Source organism: Paramormyrops kingsleyae, chromosome 21, assembly GCF_048594095.1.
Source record: "Paramormyrops kingsleyae isolate MSU_618 chromosome 21, PKINGS_0.4, whole genome shotgun sequence".
NCBI classification, from domain to species: Eukaryota; Metazoa; Chordata; class Actinopteri; order Osteoglossiformes; family Mormyridae; genus Paramormyrops; species Paramormyrops kingsleyae.
This window is the reverse complement of record NC_132817.1, coordinates 7,805,990-7,829,842: the sequence shown is the minus strand read 5'-3', so window position 1 is coordinate 7,829,842 and position 23,853 is coordinate 7,805,990. Positions and strand designations below refer to the sequence as shown.

The 23,853-nt window shown below is 44.8% G+C and overlaps 1 long non-coding RNA gene across 1 annotated transcript; it reads left to right on the top strand.

Annotated features, from left to right (window-relative positions):
• The first annotated feature begins 5,198 nt into the window (after positions 1–5,198).
• On the top strand, positions 5,199–21,289 carry LOC111850469 (uncharacterized). The gene is made up of 5 exons (XR_002839805.2): positions 5,199–5,558; positions 9,706–9,844; positions 16,970–17,048; positions 17,347–17,412; positions 17,527–21,289. It is a non-coding gene; the product is annotated as an uncharacterized lncRNA (long non-coding RNA).
• The last annotated feature ends 2,564 nt before the right edge of the window (positions 21,290–23,853 follow it).

Below are 23,853 nucleotides of genomic sequence, written 5' to 3'. Positions count from 1 at the left end.
GTGTGATACCCAAAGGACAGTGCAGCAGTCTTACTGCTATAAGGCCCATCTAACCCTCCATCAGTCACAACCAGAAGAAAGACACCTTCATTTAAAATTTACTACCACCAAGAACAGTTAATAATTTCCAACCAGTCTGCATGGCGGTACAGTTTGGCTACCAGAGGTTCTTTGATGCCATCCTTTATTCTCTTTAGGCATGCAGACCCAAGAGCTAACCAGTACAACACCATCAAACACAAGCCACAACTTTATTTTGTTTTTTTGACTTGATTAACGAGATTTGCCTTCTAAACCAAATAAAGTTACAAGCAAATGTACTTATTTAGGTCCATGAGGGCAGGACACTTCCTGAAATGTGTAGTGACATGGGAGCGGATTCCTCTGGCTGGACAAATAACCAACAGCTTTTCAGATAAAATATAATTAACCATTGGTTGTAGCTTTGTTTCAAATTTCATAATGGGGCACTCAAGCTTGGTTTTTGGAATAAGGGAGCCAGCAAAAAGCTTATCAGTGTCTGTTACCTCCTGCTCATTTGCTCTCTGTTTTGTCTGGCCATCAGGTTTAAAATATGCTTTTCTCGCTCCTTTGGTAGAACCACACAAAGACAGTTCTAGAGAGCTACCCCCTCATTATGGGGAAAAGCGCGGGTTCAAAGCCAAGAGACATGCTGAGATGATTCACACGTGCTTATTTATCCTGCATGTGCCTGTCCCATCCTCAAGGGAGTGGCCCACACACAGAGACGGACCGGAACGCCAGTTCTGGCTGCTGAAGACCATTTGGACCAATTTGCTTTTGGGTATAGGCGTGTGTGTGATTCCAGTAGAATTTAAATTGTGCACCCCTCTGCCTGGTGCTTACTGCAGACAATGTGCTCTTGGCTCTGATGCTGTGTGTGTTTCCTACCTTCTTCATACTCAAAGTCACAGTCATTCCTGCCAGGATTTACCGCTGTGCATCATGATCGCCTAGACCCAATGCGGCTGCGAAGAGACATCATCGGCTGCCTAGAGAGGCATCAGTCTCTGCAGGTGGGAGTTGCAAGGGGGGTGGAGTTTCTGGCTGGCAGGAACCCCACTGAGGACAATCAGTTACCGCCACAGGAGTGTCGAGGCAATCTACAGTTAACGGCTTTCGCAGGTAGGAGGGACTTCCTGCAGCTTGGGTCTCTGGGCTTCGATCCGTGGCCCAGATGGGCAGTTTACGTGCCAGCTCACACCGCTGGAAATGCGGGTCGGCAGAATCTGTTCCCGCCGACGCAAAGCGGGCAACGCGATTGAGGACAATTATTTTTGATCTTCTCCTCTCATCCAGCCGGGAAGTTTAATATCTGGTCACTAGGAGGGAAAAGTAGACAGGTGAGTGCGAGTGAGTGTGTGTAGTGGTGTGACTCGCACCATAAGCCTCGTCTTGTCTCCCAGTCACTAGCCAACTGGCTTCACCGCCTCCCTGAGATCCCAGGCTTCCCAGTAGCTCTCAACAATGACCAGTGAAGCTCCACAGCCAGAGACCAAAACAAAGGCTGCGACCCAGTTATCGCATCCAAGCTGGCGGTTAAAGAAACAAATCTGAGAAAAACAGCTAAACTAAGCTTCAATCCAGAAACAGGGACCAGCAGGTTCTTCCACATGCACAAGACTGGTCATTGGATTTCAGAGATACAAACACACAGGCTTTACACGGGCTTGTGATTCTGTGATGGTCAACAAGGGAACTGCAGTAATATGAGCACGCAGTTTGATTCTTAACGGCTTTGCAGCTCAAAACAGTCAGGGATTTATGATGTCACAGAATGGCAGGAGTGTCCCAGTTACCATGACCCCCCTCCCCCCCATAAATCCACAGAGAAGTATATAGCCCAACTGTTAATATTTACTCCTGCTGCAAAGTGCTTGGATTGGAGTAACCCGCCTCCAGGCTGCGTTCAGAAGCGCCGGGGCGAAGCTATGCTTGGGTTTAATGTCCAAATTAACTGCAAAGCTTGATCAATTAATGACCACGGAGCTACGTTTTATCAGCAAAGAATGAGGTTCTTCTGACACCCTCCATATTGGGAACAGACCGTCCCCTGTCAGCTTAAATCCCAGGCGGGCTCTTAAGTATAGTTTAATCCATAATGCACCAGCTAAACTCTGTAATTGGACATAAAATGGGTGACTTTATGTGCTACGTCTGACAGAAATGTTCTAGAATATTTGTATTGTAGGAAAAATGTGTTCTGGATGAGGTAATTGTGCTGAGTCAGTTGAATTTAGCCCTGTTTCTTACTTGGTGTGGTTTCGGAGGGAGAACAACTGATGTCAGGTCACGGGAGGTGTGGAGTCACAGTCTCAAGAGCGGGTATGGAGCACCATATGTCATCCTCTTCATTCAACGCTTGGGAGATGAGCCAGATGCGAAGGTGTGTGTCTGTGGACCCTCTAGGCCAGGGGTAACTCTATTATTTTTCCCCAAGGTCCAAATTCCATCAGCAGCACAAAGCCATGGTCCACAGCCCATAATAAAATTTTCAGGGCTGCCAGCTCTCACGCATATGGGGTGACACTCGCACTTTCAGACTCACACGCTCATGCAAGAAATCTTATGGCAAATCTGTATTATTCTGTATTATGTATGTATTATGTACATCAGAAGCATTGGGGTAGTTTGCAAACCCTACAGACTATTTAAAGGTAATAAAGCTGTCACATACATGTAAATGCGTGTGCATGTATGTGCAGACTTGTTGGTCTCACTCCAGCCAGCTAACCAAAGCTGGCAACCCTGAATTCTGCCGACTGGGGATGGTAGGTCCCCTGGGGTAGATTTTGCCAAAAGGAGGGTAGGAATCGATTGTTTGGTCCAAAGTGATTCATGTTCCCCATTTCATTACCCCTGCCCTAGCTGTTCACAGTCACGGATGGCCTTCATTCGTGATCAGCCAGTCCCCTTTACTAGGACTTGTGGACAGTATGAACTTGGCACACCATGAGATGAAAATGAACCTTCCACATTGGCAGCAGACCTGAAGCACAATTGCTCTCCCAATGCCAAAGGAAACAGCTTTGAAATCAGCATTTAAAAGAGCTTTAGCAACATTCATATTATATGTGAAAATAATCAGTTTATAAAGACAGTGGCTCAGTAGGCAGCACTTTTTCTTCACACTCTCAGGGTTGGTGCTAGAATCCAGGCCCAGCTCAGTGCGTATAAAGTCGACACCTCCTTGTGTTTTGGGGAATTCTGTCAGGTACCCCAGACCCTCCCTTCACCCTGCGCTGGATCGACGTGCGCATTTGTGCATGTAATTTAAAAGCTTTGTTTTGTATTTGTAGTCTGCTGTTGTAGGATAAAAATGATTTGAATGGGCTCTATGGTTTCTTTAAATGTTTAGCTTTAATTAGAGGCGCGGTAATAAGCATTGTCCCTTCTGGTGTCCTTTGGCCCCGGCAAGTTCAGGGACGTGGGATCGCTCTGCTCTGGTCCCCGTGAGCTGCAGCTCAGCCACTTGGAGGGTCGCTCTACAATTAGAAAGTGATTTATACTTGAAACAAACAGTGCATTGAATTGCTGTCTATATAAGTGCTTAAACAATTAAGAGCCGTAGAGGAATAATTACCGGATCAGCGACTTCCCACCCCAGGAAGATGAGTACATGTTCCCCTGATTTCCCTTGACATTGACGACAGGACACCTTGTTCCATCAGCAGAGCTGGTGAGTTGAGACGCTGCAAAACCAAGGCGGGTCTTCATACAATCTCTGGGCCGTCTTTGGCTTTGCCCTAACTAGCAGGATGTTTTTTAATACAGACAGCTAATCTCTTGTTCAGATAGCCTGTTTGTTTTTTTTACCTCTATTAGCATATACAAACGCTCCTCTAATTACGAATGAGTTACGTTCCGAACAGCCGTTTGTAACTTGAAATGTTCGTAAGTTGTTATTCAACATCATTTTAAGGGTATACGCAAGTACAAAGAACTAGGATGCTGGGAGTACGCACGCTACGCTGCTGTACGACGGGAGTAACGGCCAGAAGTCGTATTTCCTGGAATTGGCGGGCAGAAAAAAAATTTTACATTGTGGACAGGAGAGAGGGGCCCAATGAACACAATTTGGACTTACAGTCCTCTTCGTTCGTATGTCTGAAAGTTTGTAAGTTGAAAGTTCATAAGTAGAGGAGAAAATGTACTGCTGAGTGGTGTCATCTAATACCATTGTTTATGAGTTTTATGCATAAAATAATGTTTAGCTTCAATATATAAATAATACATATATAACATTAAGAACATTTCAGGGGAAACTAAGCAGTAATACTTTATTCTTTGTCTTGTCATTATCAAACAATTCAGAAAATAATATAAACCTGGAAGAGCTCAGTACAGGAAGGAATGAAAATTGGTGTGCTTATGCTGTAAAATCAGGAGTACAGTTGGGGAGATAGGGATAGGGTTAGGGATAGGGTTAGGGTTAGGGTTAGGGATAGGGTTAGGGATAGAGATAAGGATAGGGTTAGGGATAGGGCTGGGCAATATCCTATCGATATTATATCACGCATGCGCAATAGTCACCAGGGAGGAACATTTGACTGAACACCAGCTTTTCAGTACTATTCAGACATTTATGTATACAAGTAGTTTAGTAGCATGGCTAAAATATTAATGAGGCACTTTATGATGCCCAATAGTTAGTAACCAGTATGAATTTAGTATAAATCCTTATGTTTAATAAACGCGTCGGACATTAAACTGCATATCGAATTGAAGTATAGCAAACCGTAGTATACGAAAAAAATATTATGTGGTGTGCTCCACTACAATGCATGCGTGATATAATATCGATATGATCGCCCAGCCCTAGTAGGGGAACTAATTATTGGTCATGCGGTGACTTGTTGGGTAGGGCTATTCTGAAGGCTGTGGGTTTCATTCCTGCTCCTGTTTCTCCTCTAGTCCAAAAACATATAGTGAGGTGAACTAGTATGTTTAGGTGGATTTTAGGGCATGTGCCCTGAAATGGAAATGGGCAGGGCCATAGGGGCAGCTCAAAGCTAATTGGTCACCGTAATGCCCCCTCCCCTGTCACTCATTGATCTGAAACATACCATTGGCTAATGATAAAAATGGCCCTACTTTACGAATTATGGCCCCTTACATTCCCCCCACCAGAATCTGGCTGACACCTAGAATCACACTTTCCTGGTATAGGCTCCAGCCTCTGAAGACCCTATACAGCTTAAGAAAAACATCTCTTAGGCAAGAAGCACTAATGAATCAAAATATATTAGTACTGTATATATCATACATGTTGTTTAATGTTGTTTACTGGTTCTGATACTGTGTTTTTTTCCATTGTGAGGGGCCTTAGTAAGACTCAAAGGTTTTTAAACAATCAATACTGTCAGAAAAACAATCAAAATAATTACAAAGGAAAAATTGTTTCAAGATATCCTCTGCAATATTATGGCAATTGCCTGTAATTGATTTCTTTAGTGCTTCTCAGACGAGATAAACACAACGCCCAGAGGTGGGTGAAGGCACGCCCTGGCGAGATGCTGGAAGTGGCCACTGAACGGGTAATTAGATTAAGCTCTGAATGGATTATAAACACGCGGCGGAGGCTGTCACACTTGACTGTCTAACCCTTGTAATGTGTTCTCCGCTGGACCTGCTCATTTCTGCTCTGACCCCCCCACCTGCCGCCTTACCCCGCCCCACCCCACCACACGGTGTCGTTGAGGATATTCAGGTGAAGCCCCCCCCCCCCCTCCGTGTGAGAAGGCTCATGGTCCTCTTGACTTGACTCCATTAGCAACGTCGCCTCCCTTCCGATTCATCCGAAGGACTCTGGCTAAACCTCTCTACCTTCTTGATCTCACGGGTCAGAGGTCGCCACCTTGTGGCCGATAGTGTCCGCTGCTTGTATCTTGCCCTCTGCTGGCTGTGCAGGTTCCCAGGCTGGACCGTCAGACCAAACAGGGCCTTCTCACAAAGTTGTTGCCGCCTTGTTTTTTTAGGACCTAGCTTAATCTCTGTCTCTCCTATCCATTGACTCATCCATTTTCCATATTCACTTATCCAGTACAGGGTTGCAGTTCTGTATTATCTGTCATGTTTATTCAGTACTCAGTATTCAGTATGAAATTTCTTTGACAGTATTTAAAAATGTTCTGAAAGTACGGCATGCTGTCCTACCACGACCCCTGATATCATGGCCACTGACTGCAATGTCACACGAAACACACCAACTGGTCATCATCTGCATCTCTTTCTCCTTACAGCCGTAGCCCCCAGCTGTTTTTGTGGCTCCAACTGCATTTTTATAGTCTCAGTTGTTGAGTCTCTTGTTCGTCCCACATGTGTCTGTTTCGATTTAGCCCCCCCCAAACATATTAATTAACCGAAGGTGTTTCATCCTCCAGGTACACAGATATCAGTGATTGTTTTTTTAATTTCTCTTTCACACTAATGACGGTCAAAGCATCGCTGGAGATAAGGGATCTTTCCCTGGTGTCGGCTTTTGTTTTCTGCATGGAGAGATGGAGAACCATCACAGCTGCAAACGTACCATGTCCTCTTTTGTTCATGACTAACTCGTAACTGTATGCAGGAGCGATATAATAGAATAGAAATATGGCCAGTGAGCAATTTGGGAGAGGCGATTTTCACATCTCTGAGTTGGGGGAATAAAACTGAAGATGTGGTTTTATATTGTCCTCAGCAGGCGGAGGGTCATTAATCATTGCAGTGCTGCGTCCGTCAGGAGAGGTTCTGCCATTTTAATATGAACTTAGTGCCTTGTATATAGACCCAGTAGACTTCACAGGAACGTCCCCCATCTCCACTTGACAGCAAAGTACTAGAGCAAGGGGCAGTGTGTGGCTCTGTGAGTTAGGACTCAGAAGGTCGCTGGTTCAAAACCCTAAGGCTGGCAGAGTGATGTCATTGCTAGTCCCTTGAACAAGACTAATAACCCAAATGCTCCAGTGACACCTGGCTGGCACTGCTCTCTGATCCTCACCTCTATGTCGCTTTGGATAGAAGCATCTGCTTAATACATGAAGGTGACATAAGGGCAAGAATACAATCCAGCCAAGGCAAAAAAATGCCCCTTTAACATACAAGATTTGAGAGCAGATTGAGAAACTCATTTAGACATATTCAGCAGTACGAGTTTGGGTCAGGAACGGGAGCCTGTGCCAGATATCTCTACAGTAATGACAAAATTAAGATTGATGTCGAAATGTAATCCTCATTTTCTCCTTGAGGTTCTTCATTCAGCTTGAGTCATCACTCTGATTAACCATCTCATGATACTTGCAAAACTGCACCACCTTACCCTAGAGTGGAATTCATTTAATCCCCAGTGAGAGAATGGTTTCACATAATGACTGGTCTCCAGGGGCAGGGAAAAACTTCTCTGCTGATTCAAGGACTAACTGGCTTGATTTCCTTTATTTTTGGGACAATTCCATTCCTCTAATAAAGATTTCTGCACTGAGTCATTTTCTAGCCTGGATGGGTAGCACGGTTAGAAAAAAAAAAGTCATTAAGTTTGATAATGTAGGAACTGAAGAAAGTTGTGGTCCCCCCCATCCTGACTGTCCATCCCCTTCTGTAGGGGGCAGATTTGAGATTAGTTTGCACACAGCACGACTGTGAAATTCCCTGTGCTCGCACTCGCTCTACCGCTCTACATTGACGAGGTTAAAAGTGAAGGGATGCCCCCCCCCCAACCCCCATACCAGGGCCATGACTTTCACGGCCTAAAACAAAACAAGAGGGCAGAAAGTGAAGCATGGCTCTCTTTCTTTTTTTGGGGGGGGGGGGCGTGAATCAGTATCTAGCAGCCTAAATTCCTTTGTTCCCATAGGAGAACATACAGAATTTCATAGCATATTCCTTTATCCATTCTTACGCTCAGTCCTCTACTCGCCCAGCTGCCTCACATCGGAACGCATTTGTAATTAATGAGTTCCAGGAAGCTAGTAATATTAAAATTCAAAGGTTATTTACCCCTTGCAATATTAAGCATCCTCTCGCTGAACTTCCTGTCAGTAGAGATGTTTATATCTGTACTTGGAGGAACCTGCTGGTGTCTTCGTTAGTTTTGATTCACCTCTATGTGACCCTGGGGCTGTTCATGGAGCCAATTGGAGGAAATGGGGGTCTGTACGGGGGGTGCCTTGTTAGGTCCGCATAACCACCGGCCATCTCAAGGGGGGAGTCGAGTCGGTTCACAGGGTATTCGCACACTGATTTACTCCACTTGCTCCTCATTCTCCTTATTGCGTATATATTGATGTCTCTGTTTTATCTCAGCCCCGTAAAACCTGGATATTACTTAGATGCCAGTCCTAAAAGCTCCGACCTCACCCTGGGCACTCATATCCCCTCTTCATCCCATTTGTTAATTTTGCCTTTACTCCTAGCTGTGATGTTTCCGTTTCAATGGCATTCAGGCCCAAAACGAGGGAGAAACATGGTCAATAAAACCGAATGCTCGCCGCCAGAGTCTCCGCATCTCGCGCTCCTGTCCCTCATCCTAGCTGAGATATTCTTCCAGTCGGTTTTAATAACAAACGTCGCCTGCCGCTCGTCCCGCTTTGTTGCCGGCTTCTGGGGCACATCGCACAAGCGGGGACTCGCCTCGGTTCTGCAGACCCCCCTCCAGCTCACATTGTGTCCTCGCTAGATCCCGTGGAGACCTAAAAGCCCGGGCCTGGCTGCCGTGAGCACCTCGGACGCCTCGGCCTGAGCAATTACCGGCAGAAACCATGGAGATATTGACCTGCTGGGGAAAGTGGAAGTGAGAAGTCTGGGTCCAAATAATATGTCTTGTTGGGATGAAGATAAAAAAATAAAGGGGAACAAAAAATACAAACAGCAAGCCAAAAATATCCAACAAAGCTTTGAAAATCGCTCAGCTGAATTGAGTTGATGTTCCCATCATTTTGGCTGTTATAATGGAGAAAAAAGACTCAGTTTTCAAAAGACACACAGAAAGAAAACATCATTTAATTTACCTGGCTGACAGTCCTCCCACTAATGGCAGCAGTGTGGTACAGAGTCGTATGTTTTGGTGAAGGTACGGTAATAATTTTAATGGTAGAGCTTTTGGCTCTATTCCGTGGATGAGTCAAGGAAAGCCTGGAACTAGGAGACATTGTCCTGCTGATTTCTGCTCCTTCGCAGAACCCAACATGATGCAAATGAATGTAACGTTACACAAATACAGAGCTGGGGAGTGTAGGACGCCTTTGCCACATGAGCCAATCGACGCTGAAACAATAGGCCGTTAAGCATTATGTGGCTGCGGGGGGCATTAAAATGGATGACTTCCCCCATAAATTCTGCAATTAATTTTGCGGCTCCTTCCACAGCTTTGTATGAGGCACATTTTTAAGATCAAAGTAAAAGGTGTGTAAATCAGCAGCCGTACTGGCACGCACAATTTACCAGTTTTTGCACCTGCCGGCATACTGCGCAACCCCTGGGGGCTGGCGGCGCACTGATGAGGGGGCCACCCGTGATGGTTTGGGCCCTGAAAAACAAGGCTTCTTTCAAAAGTCCAAACTGCAGCAGTATGAAATGCATTGTGGGGAAAAAAATCTCTGGCCTTTGTATGGGCACCGTGGTAGGGATAGAATGGGACATGGTGGGAGCATAAATTTCCTTTTAACATGTAAAAACCCTGTGTGAAAGTTGTAATCCTTGCTGCAGCTGAAATGACCAAAGAAAATGAGTAGCTGTTTGTGGAGTCAGAGCTGAGACAGGCATCTTTATGGAGTCATGGGGTCATCACCACCTCGGGAAATGCCATGGAACGACCCATTAAGATCAAGGGGAGGAGAACCAGTCGGTGAGTATTTCCTAACCCGTAACTATGTGCTGCATTGGTCTCCTGCTGGCAAGTTCATGCAACGCGGGGATGCTGGGCAGCCTAGTGACAAACAGCCTCTACTACCGACGCTGTCTCCAAATCTGAACACCTTAAAAACGCAGCGCGTGTTGGTCACCGTGCAGGCGATCCGTTCCACTCTTAATTGCCTTGCCGCATACATGCCCAGCAGGCACTCTTTGACAAAAGAGGAGGCTCTATTTCCTTTGAAGGATGCACGACGATCCGACAGTCTGTTCACGGATGCGTCGCCGATTCCGGCCGCTGCTTACCATTTACCACGGTCTGGCATTTTGTTGCTGTAGCGACGGGTCATCCTTTGAAAGCCAGTCTATGATAGAGACAGATTGATCCCCTAAGGCTGGGTGGCGTTAATTATTTTGCATTAACATGTGCCCTTCATTGCAGTGAATACTAATATGAACCATGCAACAATTCATTGGTCAAACCTTTTATACCGTTGGCATTTAAAACAGCATAAAGTCAGGGCCGTGCCTCCATGCTGCTTCATGGTTTTGTTTCTTTACGTCCATGTTCAAAGGCTGCTTAATCACAACACTTTTCCAATTACTAAATATAAATCCAATTACCTTTGAACCTTCTGCTGTTAAGCTACTAAGTGCCCATCAATGCTACAAGCAATTAGCGCACGAGAGTGGGTTCGCATGTGAGTTTGCATCAAAGAGCCGTCAGAGAAAGTTAGTCTTGAAAAAAATCCGAACCGAGGGCATGAAATGTCGCACCCCGTATTCATGCACATTGACACTGGCGTTTTAATTAGCAAGCACACTTAGTGCAAACCTCACAAGGTCCTTCAGCCTTTAGGGGAGATTATTTTCACGGGATCTGAAAGACAGATGAGTTTCATGGGAGGTGGTCTTCTCGCTTATCTATCAAAATATAATGTTTTAGGAATGTCATTCTCTCTTTGTGTTTTTTTTCTGTAGCTAACACCAGAGAGGTGTGATGAAGAGGCCGCATTCACTCAGAGGAGAAATGCTGCTTCAGATTTTATGTGGGGGGGTGGGATGGGGGCGTTGTAATGCCAATCACTGACTGGCTTACAGTAATTCATCCAATTAGGTTACCTGATTAGCTCACACCAGGTTAAATCAGCCTCAATTCACCAATCACTAGCTTTTTTGTCTGAAGCCCTTTCCGCTTTTTCCGGAATCTCTTATCAAGTATGTGGCAGTTTCAGTTTTGTTAGCGGTCAAAAAAATAAAACACTTAAGTTAAAAATCCCTTGGTGCCACAGTCAAAGCCATAAATGTAAAATTTTAGTCTTCTTTTCTTTTTCCTAAGCAATAACAAACCTGCCACTGAACTAAGTACTTATGTCTGCCTCCCACAAATCTTTTTGACATTCTCTATCACAATGGGCACAAATGTTCAAGGCTGGAGGACCTGAAATTCTTCTCAAAAATGTCCTAGAGGTTCATCACCCTTCCTCCTGGCCAAAAAAGAGTTCCGCCCACACATGCAAAGTAAATGATGGCCAGTGACCTTTGGCGTCAGAGAGAGTCCTGTGAAATTGCTAGAACCTTCCATCCTGATGGACGTTTTTAGTGGCGAAGAAATTCTTGTTTGTCAGTTCAGATGCTTTGACACTTAACTACGGAACTCTTACCAAAATATCTGTTTCTGTGCTGCAAAAAAATGAAGCTTTCTTCGTTCTTTGCAAAAGAGTTGGGTGATAATAGAGGACAAGGTGATGAAAGAGAACGTGAGTATGAGACCTTGCCGGCAGCAATACTGACAGCCCCCGTTTGGTGTAGCGCACAGCTGCGTCGTGGCGTCTGTTACGAGCTCCAGTTTCGTTCAGTTCTCAAACATGGCGCAAATATTCCTGGTTCCTTCTCTGCCGAAACGAGACCAGAGTGTTCCCCACAGTTTGGCGTCCCATTTCGAGTTTGGTGGCCCGGGCGGATCTGCTCTGTGTAGCTTACTTGAATTCACTGAGCATTCTGGAAATGCTAGGCCTTCACTCCCAGTGACTCCCAGTTAACCCACACTGTGTGAGGAATGGAGGCGGGGTTTGGTTTTGTCCTTGAACACGTTAATATACTGACTGATGTAAGAACAATTTGGGGGGAAAATATTTGTAAAAGCTACTGCATAATGAGAGTACTGTAGACTAAGGTGCTGGAATGCCAAGCAGCTGCGAGACGATGTGTTTACAAAACCTGCAGTTTTTTGCAATAACTGAATTCCTGTCAGCGGTAAAAAGGTACAGATACAATTGGCTGCATTTTTTCCCCTCATTCTACCAACGCCAAGGCTTCCGCAGCTCTGATCGAAGATGGCATTGCTGAGAAAGCGTGGCTTGCCCCAGCTGTGATTATCAAGGACTTGTTTTGTTTATTTTTGCCGTGGGTTTTACTCATGAACCCTGAGAGGACTCCTTGGATGGGAGGGCTCTGAGAGGAAGCCGGAGATTTCCAGGTAAACGGACTTAAGGTATCTCCACGGATGCCGGCTTTCCAGGGTACTGAATCTTAATTATCTGTTAATAAGCTTTACAGCAGTACACTAAGCTAAAGGTAGCAGTTTTCTGATGGCTGAAAAGAAGTCGGGGAATGCCTCCGTGTGCTGGTGGGTTTGTTTACGAGCTCATGCAGAGCTACAAAAGGTTCTTGAACAAAAAGCTTTTCAAAATTTATAGCCTGGCCAGGTTTTTAGTTAAAAAATCGTTGGTATTAAACATTTCTAAAAAGTAAACACACCCTTTTTAGAGACCAGTGCCGTATAATACGCACGCAGGTGTCTGGCCCCCCCAAGGGCTGTGGCTTCAGATCCATAATAAAGACGTTTTCCACGACGGCCAGTGGTTTTCCATGTCACTGGGGCACTTATCTCATTATAACGTCCCCCTTCCGTTACAGATCCATGCCAAGGAGGATGAACGTGCAATCGCTGATCACCACCCCCCTACTTCTTGCTAAATTGGGCATTTATCTCTGACACCCCACCCCCGCCATTTGATGGGGGAGCCGTGGCAGTCAGGACGGCGTGATTAAACTCTTTAATGGTGCCTTATCTTATCTCATCCAGGCACTAGTTTCTTGCTTTAGCTACAGGAAAGAACATCTGACTCATGATGGACATCCGCACCTCGTGTCTTTAGACCCCTAGCCGTGTCCACACCCCATGTGCAGCCTCACATCCTCCGAAAGCAATTATCCATCCATTTTCGTCAGTCGCTAATCTGGCGCAGGATCGCAGCAAGCCTGGGGCCCAGGGTGCACAGGGCATAAGGCATCGACAGAACAGCAGTCTACTGCAGTGCACACTCTAACACTCCCAATTCAAGTGAAGGCAAGTAAAGCCGTATTGCCATCTCAGCCATGTACAATACACAATGAAACAAAATAACATTCTTCTTGGACACACGACGCAACATTCATAGCAGGACAGATATTACAGTGCTAAAGACAGAGCTCTGGAATAACTTATGTTGTGCAAAAAAATCCTGTACAAATATCAATAATTTAAAGGAAGAAAAGATAGAGGGAAGACTACTATCTATATTTTCTACCTAAGATAAAAAACATTTGACATCAGACAAACAATGAGCAGGCAAACAGGGAGGCTACAGGACCATAGATACCCTGGCAGATTCATGGGGCCCCCACACTTTATAGGGGGCCTGAATTATGCACAATCCATCCATCCATTTTCAGTGCTTGTCCTTTGCAGATTTGTGGGGGGGTCTGCAGTCTATCCTGCAGACTATGGGTGCAAGGCAGGGAACAACCCATGATGGGGCGCCAACCCATCACAGGGCACACCAGTCACTCACACACCAGTCACTCACACACCAGTCACTCACACACACACACCTACAGGCAATTTGGTAACTCCAATTAACCTCAGCATGTTTTTGGACGGGGGGGGGGGGGACCCCAGAGGAAACCCCACATTGCCATGGGGGGGACATGCTTCAAACTCCACACACATCGAACCACAGTGGAGCCTCGAACCCTGGTCCAAAAGGTGTGAGGCAACAGTGCGCCACCATGCCACCCAGTATATAAAACTATACCTTCACAGTGGCCTGAGAGGGCAAGGTGACATTTTGACAGGGGGAGCAAAATTTCTAGTTACACCCCTGGACATGGTACACAACCCTGGGAAATTAATGCATGCATTATGGGTAATATATGAACAGTAGTTCACTTAATGTCTTTGGATTGTGGTTGGAAACAATACAAACAAGGAGGGGAAAAGCAAACTCTAAAGACAAGGCTATGGATAGACGTCGAAGGCGCCACCATAGAGGTGTGAGGCCAATGAGGTGCCCAGCCAGCTTCCTCTCCAGCCAGAAATGCGATGAGCCAGGATGGACACAATATTCATTGAGGTTAATGTACATATACCAGAAGAGGACCTGGACAAGTCTCTGTAGGCTGGAGTAGTGGGGGTATAGAAAGGTTAGTGGGCGTGCCCAAAGGTTTGTGGGCGTGTCCAAATGTTTGTGGGTGTGTCCAAAGGTTTGTGGGTGTGGTGATAGGTGGACATGTTGACAGGATTAGAGTGTGGTGAAGCAGGTGGAACCAGGCATGTCATTTTCTTTGCGCTTCCTGCAAGTATGGCAGTAAATGTTAAGCGCTAGAAAATGAACAAATATGAATCAGGCATTAAATTATTAAAATGCCTGACCTATATGTGTTGATGGAATGTCTGGTCTCTTTCTGAAATAACATTTATTGACAACAGCATTTTTGGTCAATAGAAGTAAACCTCTGGACACGCCCACCTTTTGATGCACCAGTGCTCGCTCCTCGTAGAGACCCGTGTCTCGAGCTGGATGGAGTCACACGCTGCCTTTCTGCTGCTCTCACCTCATCTCACACGTCAGGATGTTAATTTATCAATGTCAGCCGCCTTGGGCTCTCGCAGCCTGCAGTTGAGACACCGTCGTGGGGCAGATGGAGCACTAGAGGACGATGGGGGAAGTGACCCTGGATATGGAGCCTGGCTGCTGCCGGCTGCTAGCAGGAGTCTCCCTGCTCGGGACCCCGTGATTAGACTTGGATTATTTTCCATCTCCCCCCTCCGGTGATCGTGCCCCTTTGCTACTTCTCTGATTTTTCAGAGGAGCGTAAAACAGCTACATATTCAGGCTGCGCTGTTTATGGAATTAAATAAAGCTACGTAGTCAAAGGCAACACGCACAACAGAACAACATAACAGGCTCTATTAGCGCAAGCATCACACATAGTAATGCTGTTAATGTAGAATAGTGATATTGAATTTTTTTGCCTATCCCATTTTGGTCTCGATGAGACACACATGCAGTTGAGAGCGAGCTTGGGGGTCACAGGACAGGGTCTGCCAGCATGGAGCTGGGGGTTAAAGGCCTTGCTCAGGGCTCATGGACGTGTACCCATTCTGCCATGGCTCCCTCCGGTGACATTCCGGTCATTGGCACAGTGGCGTAGCGGAGCGCTGTATAGGATACTGTGTGAGTCACACACGCCATTTCCAGAGTAAGGGGTAAAGTTCATATGAATACTTATAGCAGGCAGACGTGGAAGGTTCCGAAAATCCAGACCAAGATTTTGTTTCAACCAACCAATTGAGTATAAGGAGTGACAGTTGCAGAGTACAGAACTTGTTGGTTAAATGAGAATCTTGGTGTGGATTTGTACTTTCTGAACCTGAATTTTCTACAGGAGTTTGGTAGTGTGCAGAAGTTTGCAGTGTTCAGTGCCTGCAGTGCTAGTATGAGATACTGAGTGTGTTTGGTAAGGCCCCTCCAGGAGCCCCTACAGAGAGCCTTCAGCTGACGGGTCTGTGCACTGAGCCACTGCACTCCAAGCTGCGAAGCTAAATACTCGACATGGCCCGCGTGACTCGAACGCCTCCCTCCCTCTGCTGGTCCACCTGGCACGTCCAGCTGCCTGCTGCTGGCACTGCCAGTAGCGTCCCCCCCCCCCACAGTAATCCAGTGCATCATCTGGGTCACTGGGCCCAGGAAGAGTCCCGTGGGCATATCCGGGGCCTGGGACTAAGTAGCGCCATTATCACTAGGGTTCTGTGAAACGACCTGGTCTGTAGATCTGGCTGGATGAGGGAAGCAGGCGCCAGGTTCTCTTTGCCAGCTTCGGGGGAGGGGGGGGGCAACCGAATCTCTGCTCTCTTGGCAACAGGCATTACCATGTCTTTCTGAAAAGCTCCCCCACCCAGGAATCCTTGCCATCAGTGTGTATCAAATCTCTTACGACTATTGAAAGGGTGCAACCAATCGGCTATTACGACTATTGAAAGGGTACAACCAATCAGCTCTTACAACTACTGAAAGGGTGCAGCCAATGGTATTTCAGCAATATGTTAGATCAAATGTGAAAACAGAAAAATATGAGCTTCACTAGTGTAGTACAGTGTAGCTGGCTTAAGGGAAAATCCCAGCATTAAGCCAGTGCCCTGCGATTATATACACCATGTGAACAACTGTGCGCTTTGAAACCTTGTGACTGTTCTGTTTTCATAAACGTAGACCTTCTGCAATGAAAAAGGATAAGGAAGAAGATGCATGTGAAATCAACCTCCATTCTCAATGGCATTTACATCTGTTAATAACATTCAAAATACAGGAAAACAGCCTCACTCCTAATTGTAATACACCTTTCAGAGTGCAGGACCACAGAAATGAGGCTTGGTGTATTTTTACCTTAAATGCAGATGCACGGAATATGATGGATGAAGACTCCTCCCTCACCTGCTTTTTGTGATATCAGTTCTTTGTCTGTAATCATATTACTGGTGACTTATTTTATGCCTTATATATTATTACAGGCAGTCCTCAGGTTAAGAACGTCTGACTTACGGAGAACTTATCCGTATTATATATGCAAAATTCAGGTTAAATACAATGGTTCAGGTTAAATACAATAACGAAGGCACGGTATACTTTATGATGCTTGTGAAATCATCGCCCGGCTTCAGTAGTCCGTTGGCTCGAGGTTCAGTACTGTAAGTAGTTACCTTAATTACTACTGTATATTATTATAATAATTATTATCATTATTATTGTTATTATGTACTGTATTGTTATTTTTCCAACTTACCTTCGACTTAAAGACAGACTTAGGGAACGGATCAATGGCCGAGCCTCACCCTGGGTGAACCACCTTCGCGATCATGGTATCTCTCCTGCCAGGTAAGTATTTGCTGTCACTTTTGGATGAGCCACAAAGTGCTATAGTGATATATTTATGGAGACTAGCGGTATATTACAGCGCCATAGTTCCTGGTTCTCTTATTACCCGGAAGCTAGAGAGAACAAGTTTTTAAACACCGTACATCATTTAATATAAATACAGATGAACTTAACACCTCTGTTCAGAGCCCATCTGTTACTTATTACATTAAGGTGGTGAACCAGCCCATTCATTGTTAGCATACCTGTAAGAAAAAAATACTTTTTACTCCAATGTGATTGAATATGATGGAATTAGGAGGATTTCAGCGCTGGACTGGCCTCTCCCTCACCAACCCATGTTTGATGCATTGGCTTCATCGGGGTGGGTGTTAACAAACAGGATGAGTCTAATGCACTAATTTGCGCATAAGGTGTCTACTGCCAGTTGCCTGAATGAATCCCACTAATGGGCCATATTTTACATCCGTCTGTCCAGGACCTTCCTTGCAGCGGATCTCGACACCGAGGCGTTTTACGGAAGCCAGATGGGAGGTAACCATAGTCACGCGTCGCCAGGAAGTGTCCGGTGGCAGACGGGAGCCGTTCCTACAGGTCCTGCATGCACCATCGACCCGAGGCCACAGCTTCATTTGTTCTGTTTTTTTTTTTTTTTACTGCTTATTATACAAAAAAACTTTTGGAAAGTTTCTCTGCTGCTGTGAACCGCAGCACGTTTTATTGACCTGGAATCTTCCGTGTCATTCTGGCAAACACAGACTCTCCGGTATCAAAGGCCTTCACATGATCACTGAAGCTCCTTATTCGCGAGTTCCTCTGGAGATGGACTCAGCTATAGTCATGCATTTTTAATGCGGAGCGCTGTATGGGATACTGTGAAGTTCACTTCTGAGGGCTCCAATTAGATACTTTGTTAGCATTGATTCTAGTTGGCTGGAAAACAATAGGCTCAGATTCCACAGCATTTACCACACAAAGTAAAAAGTGGTATTCAGTTTTTAAATAGAAATATACAAAATATTTTGGTGTAAATCAGTGGAATAGTTAGTGAGTGTTGACGCAAAGCAGAACTTTTTGCGCTATAAATGATTTTGCGAGAGGAATTCACACATTACACGTTTCATTTTGGGGCCATCTGGAATATTCTTCAAAGCCCCAGTAGCCATATCCACAAAAAGCAGTTGGAAAATGGATGATGCTGTGTCCTCTTCATTTATAATTATAGTGTAAATGCATCTTAATAAAAATGCAAAAATTTCCCTGGACCCAAAATATATTTGGATGTACTACATTTCTTGAAAAGACAGAACTCGTAATTTGTCAAATGTTTACTTTTGAATTTTATTTTGTAATTAAGATCCTCATCTATTCCTGTATGATTCCATTCAGGATAATGAGGTGATGCATTGTAGAGGAGTTGTGATTGTGGAAGCTTTTCTCCACATGGTAGAGGGACACAGCAGTCAGATTTTTCAGATAATAATTTCTAATTATATAGATTATGCTTTGTTTTATTTATTACAAACAATTTAGTGTTAAAGACACATGAAAGGTGTTCCATTAAGATCTCTTTCCTGCACTGTTCCTAGCAAACCCAAATCATCTTGAATTATCTGTGATTCATTTAGCGGTACCCACCCATTTACGGCTGATGTATTCAGGCTGAATTACGCATAGTTCAAGGGTTCAGGAACTCATGGAAATTCTGCGACAAAGCAAAAGTGACGCTGGGAAGATGCTGGAGCAAAGTATAACAGAGTGGGATTGAGAAGGTTTAAGAAGTATGTGCGCGTTGGACATGACCAGTGATGGCTTGTTATGCTAATTAGTGGAAGGGCTGTAATGGAATGCATAAATGTGTGGATTATGTAGACAGCATGAAAATATATGAGTGGGAAAGGGAAGAGGGGGCCACAGGAAGCGGGCTCTAACACACCATGCAAATTACACTCTGCCATCGGGTTAATTTAAACTTTTCACACACCATGGACACATGTGTCAGCGCCGCTGGTGTGGTGGACAGATGCCAGAGTGAAAAAGCGACGCCTCTCGTGATGCTCTCTCGGATGACAAGCGTGACGATACCAGCCTAGAATAGAAGCCCGAGAGCTTCACCTCCGTAAGCCTGTCGTCTTTTCTGCTGACTCTATCGTCCTTGGATCGTCACGCCGCTTTATAGGGCCGATTCCGTTGACGCGTCTCAGTTTCAGCGGTGAAGCATCTTCTGTCTCCCATGGAAAGTCTGCCGGGGCAGCGAGTGAGAATGACCTTTCTCCCGTCTCTGAGGTATCCGTGACAAGGGCTAAAAGAAGCAGACTTGACAGCAAAAGCACCCACAAACTCTGTTGGCAAAATAGCCCCTGGAGGAAACTGACTTATAAAGAGCATAACGAAACAGTTACAGTGTGCTTCAGTTAAATAACCTTTAGTGAATGGTGAACTTAGCTGTCTTAGTTGCAGTGAGGGATACTTAAGGTGGTTTTTTTTTGGGTTCTCTCTTGCTGCTCAAAAGCATTGGTCACTGTGGCTAACTCTGTACTGTACTGTACTGGAGTTTCCTTAGCCAGGCATGAAATGCATTAGCCACGAAATCACTCTCACGTAGAAAGTGGGACCGCTTCCACAGATGCAAAAAGGTCAAATTTGTGTGGCTGTGACACTACGTATCGGCACATCTATCTAGCAATGTTACCATTGGCAGAACGCATTTTTGTGCGTGTGTTTTTGTCTTCTTCACATCTCGAGATTCCTTCCTCGCTCAGCCACAGATCAAAAGCCTCCTCAAAGCCAAACTTAGGTAGAGCAGAACCTTCTAATCTGACCAACTCTTTCGGCTCTCAAGCGGCCCTTTTTTATTTTTCAATAAAAAAACTCCTTTATTTTCATTTAATAAATGGCTCTTCACATAAGCTGGCTTTCGTCGTTCAGATATCCACCTAAAAGAGCCGGTTCTTAGAACCAACTAATTTGCAAATGCCCCATCACTAGTTTCGACCCACTTGTCCAAGTGAAGGTTGCGGTGGTACTAGAATGTTCTCGAGAACCTGGAAAGTAAACAGCATATCACTAAAACACATTTAGTGTAACACACACTCAAAAAAACTGCTATGGTCAGGATTGCGAGTTCACACATTCACATTTTAATCAGGATGCGGTGAATGGCTAGCAGTCGTCTAGTTTTGTAGATATGCTGAAAGCTGAATGCTTTACCTGAGCAGGTCAAGTTAAGTGCCTTTCTTTACCAGGCTTTCTCTGAGACTTCAAGCAGAAAAACATGTGTTACTAGTCCATGACATTTAACCACTATCCTACCTGATGCTCCATGCTAGATGTTTATACCTCCCAGCCGTGCATCAATTAATCATCGACCTCCCTGATTTAATAAAGAAGTAATTGTGTGATTGAAGCTGACACAGCCTGCTAAACTGAAGCTGTGCGGGTTGGTGCTGTTTGATTGGATGCCGTTTGGTCTTTCCAATGCAGCGGCAACCTTTTTTGATCATACAATCAAATGCATATTTAAATTTCCATAATAAATGAAATATACAGTTTTTGTTTCCCTCTATACATGAAATTGTACTTAAAGCAGTTTGTAGCATTTTTGTGTTATACAGTTTCCTTACCGTCTGACGGCCATGACTGATTCTTTAAAGTGTGTTTTCAAGTACGCTGGCAGATGGCGATTGATGGCAGGTGGCTGTTTGTCGGTCGGGCCAGAGGTGTTGGCTTAAGTGTGGAATCCACAGAACTCAAAGCAGAAGGTGAGCTTTGCATGTAAGACCGACTAGATGGAAATTCCTGAGCTGTGGAGCGTAACATACGCAGGGCAGAGCGGCAGAATGAGGCCCACTGGCTAGTGTGATGTGAAGCTTTGGGAGTCGCCCATGTTATTGATTTGTTTTGACATTCTTGAATTTAGTCATATAAAATTATGCAAAAAGACCCAAGAACTGGCAGATGATTCTGTTTCATGCTTATTTTCCCCCCTTATGAAATATGCTTATTTTTGCATTTGTTCTCTCACATTTACATACTAAATGATATTCAGTGATTTGAAATAATTTAAAGTAAAAAAAATATATATACCAAAGTACTGGGGGGATATAAAGCAGGATTTCAAGTAAGACCTACAGTAGTAGCTGGTGTATAAATATGAAGCAGTGGAGAAATTAACTCAGAAAGCCATGAGTTTGTGAAGGGAAAACAGTTCTTATTTCTGATTACTGTCTCAAATAAATGGAGTTATGCAATACGGATCTAATTAAATCATTTTAAACATTTATTTCTTGAAATTCGGTTTCCGTTTTTCACTTCACTAAATTATCAGCAAGTCTGAGTAGACTTCAAAGTGACTTAAAGTCATCGCCTTCTTTTTATTTGACTGTGGCAATTAATTTACATAGTAAGAACTTACAATTATTGGGTGGTTTATTTCCCAGAACCACATACCCCATTCACGGTTATGATCATCCTTGGGTCATCAGAACCAGGTATTCCCTGGATGCTGTTTTGAATGGCACATTCAATGCCACACGCACACTGACGGGCAATTCAGAGATGCCATATCACCCGTGACAACAGTGTAGCTTCAGACTGCGGGAGCAAATCAGAGGACCTGAAAGAAACCCAAGTGGACACTGAGAGAAGATGCATACCCCACCATATAGCGGTGTGATATTTCCGACCATTCCTCATTTTATACTGGTTTTCATAAGCTAGCTGAATATCTGCAGCAGCTGGTTAATTATGACTATCAAACCATAACATGACATCACATTTTTTTTGGCAAATTTGATTGGCCCATGTGATTAATCCTTATGTACAAATGCACATGACATTCTACCAAATTGCTCATTTGCTGTCGGGTCCTATGAGTTCCAGGCTAAGACACACAGCAGTTGCTTTTGTGTATCATGTGATTTGAATCCATTTGCAAACAAGAGGAGGCTTGATCTACAGATGGGTCATTATAATAAGCATTTTAAGACACCACCCCCCCCCCCGCAACTTCCTTTTCAAGCTGGGGAGTGTCAAATGTGTATTAATGTGGCGTACCGCCATGCCATCCCCAACCTTGTTGGATCACCCTGCCCGTCAACACAAGCATCCCCAAATGACACCGTTCCACCTCGCTAATCCTGCTAATGAAGGCGTAAACGGTTTCGGCAGGACGAAAATCAGATGGGTTACGGAGATTCCCGTGGCGCCGCTATGTTACCCCATGGTCGGATTACTTCTAATGTTATTCAGTGGGGCGGCAATGTTCTTAAGGTTCGTGCTTATCTGGGGGAGGCTGGTCGAACCGGGGCCTGTGCTGTCAGCGACGAGCTGAAAGGCAGGTAAGCCGCCACGCTCAGATAAACCTGAGGGGGTTGAGCTTCATTCAGAGGGAATCCGTAAAGCGCATCGTTGGATGCTATCATGTCATTCGAGGTAAATACCTCTGCACGTGTCTCCTGAAAGCCCTCAGAGAGATTCCACCTCAATGGAGGACCCGCATGACGAGAGATCGGCATTTCATCTTTGATTGAATTCGTGAGGGAGGGGGGGGGCGTCGCTGATTCACTGCCTCCCTGGTGTCCTGTTTAACCCCTTCTTCATCTGGCAGGGCGGTGTTCCCCATCTGAGTGCAGCTGATCTACATTAAAAACGTGGGATTTGGAGTTCTTTAGCAAGTTTCAGAGCATGTGTGTTAAGGGCAGCCTGTTTCGCACTGAATCCTAAATCCAAACACAGCTCTTAAATCTTTAATTCACAAGGCTGAATGCCTAGATATAGAGCGGCTGGCTCTTAGCCTTAGACAGATTCAGTAAATATTTTAAATTTGGTTCTGTAAAGCAGTCCTTGTCAGATTACACAATAACATTTCCCCCTGATATGCCAGTTTTTAGCCAATTTGTTAAACAAGGTCTTTGAAATCATACAGATGCCTGGAAGGTTAAAATTATTAATCATGTCCTTGTCCAGTTCCGTGTCATTCTGAGCCGTGGACCATAAAACTTCCCCTAATATTTATTTTAAGTGAGAATTTATTTTGTTTCTTCATTTACACAAAGCTAATATCAGCTTGACCCAAACAATGAGCTCCCTCCCCATCTGCGCTAAACAGCTAGCGTGTGTACCGTGTGCCAAAGTCATTGTGGCCGTTTGATCCCGGGTAACGCATCTGACGTGAGTAGGGAGGGGTGCTCTCTTATCCCAGTATGGCACACCGGGGTTTTGTAAACCATGTAGTCCCTGACAGTCGGGAGGGGGAGGGGAGGTGAGGCGCTTTTTGGAAGGCGAGAAGCGAAATTAAGAATCGAGATTTTATGCATGCAACTGGCAGCCGTTGGAATGTAATTTGATACGTGGGTTAGGATAAGAAAGCTCTTAGATGGATTTTTCAGCTAGGAGTGAATATGCATTGTCGTAATTCAGCATAGCCACTGCCTGGACTCTACAAAGACAGTACAGATGTTTCCTGAGCCCATGGGGGGGGGGGGGGGGGGCAGTGTATCTGAGCAGCGTGCCAAGCACAACAGCCTATTAATAATCTCCCATTGAATTTCATAATCCCCTCTCAGAGCCGTGATTTGCATTAGAACTTAGACACTCTCGCAGGAGCTGTGTATCTAGTTCTCATCGATAACTCCCCTCAAACCTCTTGCTCTTTCGTAAAAACCCAAATGAGTATAATTCAAACACGATGGACTTCATTAATACTCATCACTCATCATCTAGAAAAGTAACTCCATAGAGCCAGTGATTATACGGATTTATATAAAAAAAAAAAACCCAAAACGAATAAAGTTGGAGATTAAAA